We start from the raw sequence: 7,724 nt of genomic DNA on the forward strand, positions 1-7,724 counted from the left end.
ACGGTTAGGGGACAAGGAGCAGTGGGGGTTGGATGGGTTGGAGGTTCTGATGGGGGCAGGAAGTGGGACAGGGTGGATACAGGGCGGGGGCCAGGCTGTTTGGAGAGGCACAGCCTTCCCTACCCAGCCCTCCATAGAGCTTTGCAACCCTGTCAGGGTTCCTTCCCCACTCTGAACTCTAGGGTACAGATGTGGGGACCCGCATGAAAGACCCCCTAAGCTTATTCTTACCAGCTTAGGTTAAAAACTTCCCCGAGGTACAAACTTTGCCTTGGCCTTGAACAGTATGTTGCCACCACCAAGCGTTTTAAACAAAGAACAGGGAAAGAGACCACTTGGAGATGTCTTCCCCCAAAATATTCCCCCAAACCCTACACACCCCCTTTCCTGGGGAGGCTTGAGAATAATATCCTAATCAATTGGTTCCAAAATCATCAAAGACCCAAACCCCTGGATCTTGTAACAATGGAAAAATCCATTCTTAAAAGGTTCTTAAAAGAAGGATTTTATTTTTAAAAAAGAAAGGTAAAAATCATCTCTGTAAAATCAGGATGGAAAATACTTTACAGGATATTCAGATTCAAAACACAGGGGATCCCCCTCTGGCAAAACCTTAAAGTTACAGAAAACAGGAATATTCTTAACACAGGGAAAATTCACATAAAACAAAAGATAAACTAATCCGCCTTGCCGGGCTTACCTATACTGGTTGCAATATTGGAGACGTGGATTAGGATGGGTTGGAGAAGATGGATTTCTGTCTGGTCTTTCTCAGTCCCAAGAGAGAACAACCATGTAAACCAAGAGAACAAACAAAAGCCTACCCTCCCCACAAGATTTGAAAGTATCTTGTCCCCTTATTGGTCCTTTGGGTCAGGTGCCAGCCAGGTTAGCTGAGCTTCTTAACCCTTTACAGGTAAGAGGATGTTGCCTCTGGCCAGGAGGGATTTTATAGCACTGTATACAGAAAGGTGATTACCCTTCCCTTTATATTTATGACAAACTCCAATGTGGCCCTTGGGCCAAAAAGTTTGCCCACCCCGGTGTATAAAGTTAAGTGCAGTACCTGGGTTTAGATAGCCTATTAGTGCCAATTTTGGTGAAACATAAGAATGGCCATGCTGGGTCAGACCAGTGGAGTATGTAGGCTAGTATCCTGTCTTCAGACAGTGGCCAGTGACAGATGCTTCTGAGGGAATGAACAGAACAGGGCAATTTTGAGTGACCTATCCCCTGTTGTTCAGTCCCAGCTGGAGATTTAGGGACATCCAGAGACTGTGCTTGTGTGCCTGACCATCTTGGCTAACAGCCATTGATAAACCCATCCAGAATTTACCTAATTTCTTTTAAAAACCCAGTTATAATTTTGGCCTTCCCAAACTTCCCATGGCAACGAGTTCCATAGGTTGACTGTGCATTGTGTGAAGAAGTACTTCCTTATGATTGGTTTTTAAACTTACTGCCTATTAATTTCTTGAAATAATTTCTGAAAATCTTAGTACACTATATCAATGGGGTAATCCTTGTCTACAAACTTGTTGACAACCTTAAAGAATTCTGATAGATTGGTGAGGCATGATTTCACTTTACAAAAGCCACGTTAATTCCTCTCCAACAAATCATGTTCACCTATATGCCTGATAATTCTGTTCTTTACTATAGTTTCAACTAATTTGCCTGGTACTGAAGTTAGGCTTACTGGCCTGTAATTGCCAGAATTATCTCTGGAAACTTTTTACAAAAATTGACATTAGCTACCCTCCAGTCATGTGGTACAGTGGCTGATTTAAGTGATAAGTTACATACCACAGTTAGCAGTTCTGCAATTTCACATTTGAATTCCTTCAGAACTCTTGTGTGAATACCACCTTATCCTGGTGACTTATTACCCTTTAATTTATCCATTTGTTCCAAAACCTCGTCTATTGACAGCTCATTCTGGGAAAGTTCCTCACATTTGTCACCTAAAAAAAGAATAGCTCAGATGTGGCAGGAGATCCGATGCAGTGAAGACGGATGCAAACAATTCCATTTAGCTTCTCTGCAATGGTCTTGTCTTCCCTGAGTGCTCGTTTAGCACCTCAACCATATAGCAGTCCAACTGACAGTTTGACAGCATTCTGATGTGCTTAAAAAAGGTTGCTGTTAGTTTTTATGTCTTAATTGTTTCTTGGTCCCCCTTATTATACTTTGACACTCAACTTGCCAGAGTTTATGCGCCTTTCCGTTTTTCCTTACTAGGATTTGACTTCCAATGGAAGTTTTTTGACATGCACACTTCTCCATGGGAACTAAACTAAGATCACTTAATTCATTTAACCAAGTCATTTAACCGTCATCATATTGTAAAAGCTTTTGGTTACTTCCAGGCGGGGATGGATGGATGAATTCATTAATACTAATTATTATATATTACCTACATGCATTTTATAAGTTACTCATCACCGTGGTGTCTAGACACACCTCACAACATTTACCACAGAATGGGAAAATATTTATATAATGCTTTTTGATTTTGCAAGATCCCAAAGCGCTTTACAGGATCAATGGAGATATGATCTGCTGTTCCAATGAAGAGAAAAATTTACCATTAAAAGACATCTGCATTTTAAACAGAATACAATGGTCAACGGGGTGAGTGAGATACTGTAGTCAAAAAGGATTAACCCAGTATCTCATAGATCTAGGAAGGTAAAGATTCCTCATATGGAATACCACTATGCATGTGACACATTACATATGGTAGCCAACATCAGAAAGCGTCTGGTCTTGAGCACGGCAAGGGCTGCGATCCAGATCTCTATTAAGCTGTCAAGTTAGTATTTTGATTTAGATTTAAATTTAGATTTTTGAATGACCTATTTTAACAAAGTCATTTTGTTACAAATTTTTTCTCTTTCCTCATTTATTTGTAATAGGTTTTTGGAGTTTCATGACCAAGAGACAATGATTTCTGTGGTCATGAACAGGTATTATGCTACTGTCTTGATAGATAGCTACTTGTCATCAGACAGCATATCCACAAATAAATCAAGAATTAACTTGTATCATCAGAGAAATATTTTTATTATCTGTTATACCAGAGAGTCAGGTATTACCCAGAGAATGTTTAAAATACCCATCAAAAATACAAAAGAAAGATAATAAAGTTTATTTTGCATCCTGAGTTTATGACCATTTTTATTTTATTCTGTAGCAGAGGTTAAGCAGACTAGATAGTTTAGTATGAGTAAAATCATTCTAGTGACATACCTCACTTCTCTTTATAAGCCACAATAAACTCTTTATATTTTATTTAATGTATGTGTTTCATTAAATATCTTGTGATTAAAGCATAGAGCTGAGAGTGAGGAGACGTAGTTTATAATTCAAATGCTGGCACAGACATTCTTTTTGACCTTGAGCCCCAGTTTCAAAAGCTGGCTTCTAATTTTATGTGCCCAACTTTAATCACTTGTGGTTTTCAGAGATGCCCAATTGATTTCAGTTGGCATTGTGGGTACTTAGCATCTCTGAAAATCCAGCCTTGGGTTGGTAATGTTGGGCTCCCCAAAAGTGAAACTATTAAATCTGACTCTTATACTATCTGTCTAATTTCCCCAATGGTTAAATAGGGTTAGTAATATTTTCATACCTCACAGAAGTGGCAAGATGTCTAATTCATGAAAGTATCTGATCTTCTACTTTAGTCAGCAGCCTTTTGATGACTCTCATCATTATGTTGATGCCTTTCTGGATCCTGGCAGAGAGAAGTGAATTGTGTTTAAGTGGCTCTGGTGTTTCCTTATTAATCAGTTCCAGGACATGCTGCAAAGTACTGCACTCAGACATTTGTTTGAAGAGGTGGCTTGGATCAGATTGTTTCATATATAGATCGCAACAACAAAGGATGTGATTTTATATATGAGATCAGGTGCTGAGGGTTGCATTTCATAAACTAAAACTAATATATATAAATGTTTATAAAATACCTATACATTCTTGGATGGAAGGCAGAATAACAATACTTTGACTTCTATACTAACTGTTCGGAAAACAGAATTTCTATTCCATGGGCAATACTGTCTCTCTTTTAAATCCATTTTGAATTGGAACAAAAAGCTGAAATTTCAAAACTTCCCACTAAAATGAACATTTCAAAAAATATTTTTTGATCGTTGGACCATCAAAACATTTCATTCAGACACTTTCACTTTGATTAATAATTTCACTTTGAATTTTATAAAATTCAAATATTAAATTTAATACATTTTGGGTATGAAACATAATGTATAAATATAGTTAGCTGAATATTTGAATATAAGACTAAAGAAAATTATTTAAAACATTCTGATGTCAGAGACTTTGTATTTTTTTCATTGACGATATAGTCTAAATCAACACATTCCCACCATTAACCTCAACCTGGACCAGTCCACACAAGAGATCCACTTCCTGGACACTACGATGCTAATAAGCGATGGTCACATAAACACCACCCTATACTGGAAACCTACTGACCACTATGCCTACCTACATGCCTCCAGCTTTCATCCAGACCACACCACACAATCCATTGTCTACAGCCAAGCTCTACGATACAACCGCATTTGCTCCAACCCCGCAGACAAACACCTACAAGATCTCTATCAAGAATTCTTACAACTACATACCCACCTGCTGAAGTGAAGAAACAGATTGACAGAGCCAGAAGAGTACCCAGAAGTTACCTACTACAGGACAGGCCCAACAAAGAAAGTAACAGAACGCCACTAGCCATCACCTTCAGCCCCCAACTAAACCTCTCCAATGCATCATCAAGGATCTAAAACCTATCCTGAAAGACGACCCATCACTCTCACAGATCTTGGGAGACAGGCCAGTCCTTGCTAACAGACAGCCCCCCAACCTGAAGCAAATACTCACCAGCAACCACACACCACACAACAGAACCACTAACCCAGGAACCTATCCTTGCAACAAAGCCTGTTGCCAACTGTGTCCACATATCTATTCAGGGGACACCATCATAGGGCCTAATCACATCAGCCACACTATCAGAGGCTCGTTCACCTGCACATCTACCAATGTGATATATGCCATCATGTGCCAGCAGTGGCCCTCTGCCATGTACATTGGCCAAACTGGACAGTCTCTACGTAAAAGAATAAATGGACACAAATCAGACATCAAGAATTATAACATTCAAAAACCAGTCGGAGAACACTTCAATCTCTTTGGTCACTCGATTACAGACCTAAAAGTGGCAATTCTTCAACAAAAAACCTTCAAAAACAGACTCCAACGAGAGACTGCTGAATTGGAATTAATTTGCAAACTGGACACCATTACATTAGGCTTGAATAAAGACTGGGAGTGGATGGGTCATTACACAAAGTAAAACTATTTCCCCTTGTTTATTCCCCCGCCCCCCCACTGTTCCTCAGACATTCATGTCAACTGCTGGAAATGGCCCACCTTGATTATCACTACAAAAGGTTCCCCCCACACACCCTCCCACCCCCGCTCTCCTGCTGGTAATAGCTCACCTTACCTGATCTCTCTTGTTACAGTGTGTATGGTAACACCCATTGTTTCATGTTCTCTGTGTATATAAATCTCCCCACTGTATTTTCCACTGAATGCATCCAATGAAGTGAGCTGTAGCTCACGAAAGCTTATTCTCAAATAAACTTGTTAGTCTCTAAGGTGCCACAAGTCCTCCTTTTCTTTTTGCGGATACAGACTAACACGGCTGCTACTCTGAAACATTCCCATGAAACATTTCAGTTTCAGTAAAACTTCATTTTTCAATAGAAAACTGTTCTGTTGTTTTTTTTTTGACCAGTTCTAATTATTATACCCTAGAGATGGGAGACTGACAGTAAAAAGGTCCCATCAGTGTGTTTTAAATCTGGCCTGGATTGACCAGCTGTAAAGATAAGAATTCCATGGCCTAATCCAGTCCTTGGCATGTTTCCCAGAATTGGCAACAATGGTGGCGATGCTTTTCTTATGTGAGGCAAACATTACCCAGTAGGAACTATTATGTACTTAGGCCACTACTCAGCCAGGATACCGTAATGAGGTTAGGTCACATCCTGGACTGAATTCTGACATCCTGAACAGCCATCATGGAGATGAGACACTGTTTCTCCTTACCAATCCACTGCATTATCCCAAAGAGAGGGTTCTGAGGGGAAATAAAATAAAAATAACAGACTTCATTGGTTTGGTCTTAAGATGCCAAGGAAATTTAAAGCTGCAAAGCTAGTAAAACAGTACGATTTCTTTTGTTGAAATACAGTCAGGCAGCCAAATTGTACCATTTAGCTGACAAATTGGGAGTTGAGTATTGACAATTCAGTAAATGCAGCTATGCAGAATTCCAGGTTAAGATACAAAGCTGCTTTTAGCAAGCACAATGGACGAGACTTGAATACTCTATATTTGCAATTAAGGTAAAAAGAAAACATGGACTTTCTTATGAGAACTATTCCTGGGCTTTTTGGAGAAGCTAGAACAAAGGGAATATAATGATTCCTACACACTCTGATTCTGTTCAATAGCTTCCTTGGCATAAAAATAGTCTGAGTTCTGCCTGGATTTTGCTTTGAAATTAATTCTCTAAGGAAAGGAAGGCCCTAAAAATGCATGAGATATATCTTAATTTCTCAGAGAGGTGCACTTATTTTACATTCTTTAGGGTGACTCCATACCATTACAACTGGCTGGGAGAATATATCACAATACAGTAGGGATGGGTTTTTTTTGCAGTAGGGATGTTTTTTGTACTATCAGATTTTATGATTTGCTAGAGACAGAAGCAGAGTGGGAAACATACAGAATAGATGGAAAGAAGATTGGCACCCTCAAATACAAGGTACCATGCACTTATAAAGGGTGTCTCACAGACAGCACATTCCTTTCTACAAATTACAGTTGCCTTACCAAGGAATTTACTACATCAAGGGAGAGCACTTTTCCCCACTTTGAGCCTGAGTCATGAGGAAAAACAAAAGAAACATGGGCTGCATGGCACAGGGAATGTGCCTGAGGTTTCTAATGAAATTGTGAATGGTTTTCATTTTCACTTGCAGGTGGAACAGATGGTGAATGTGGTGGGTCCACTGAAATAACCTACATTGCCAAGCTATTCTTCAGTAAAAAAAGGTTATGTGCTCCATTGAAATAAATTGAAAGTAGCCTCCACTTAAGGGAATGAGTGGGAGCTGTGTGAACAAATAGTGATGTTCTGGTCACGGTGGATTACAGGGCTCAGCGGGATGTATTCTTTCTTTGGTGGTGGTGGTGGGGAAAACGATGACCGCAGCAAATGCTGGCAAAACATTTTAATCATAAACAAATCCATATCCTTGCTATTCTTTGACTAATTTTGCCTAGGAAAAACTCCTGGATAGATCCCCACTGAGATTAATTCACAAAAATAATGAGATTTCTGCTCTACCTCTATACTAAGGATTTCAAAAAAATATCTTTTTCTCCAGGTCACTCTTAGCAAATCAGCTAAATTCTGCTAGGAGAGTCAGTAGTCCAGATTACAAATGGCTCCACCAGAGAATGCACATGAGGATATAGGTACCTATATCCAACTTTTAGGCACCACTGAGATCCTCAAAACCCCATTCAACCGCCACTCCTTTTGCAAATCTCTGGCAATTCAAAGGTTCCAGAAATCTGCAATATCTCCCCGTCTTAAATAGAAGAATCCTTGCATGATACAC

The sequence above is a fragment of the Natator depressus genome, chromosome 6, assembly GCF_965152275.1.
Source record: "Natator depressus isolate rNatDep1 chromosome 6, rNatDep2.hap1, whole genome shotgun sequence".
NCBI classification, from domain to species: domain Eukaryota; kingdom Metazoa; phylum Chordata; order Testudines; family Cheloniidae; genus Natator; species Natator depressus.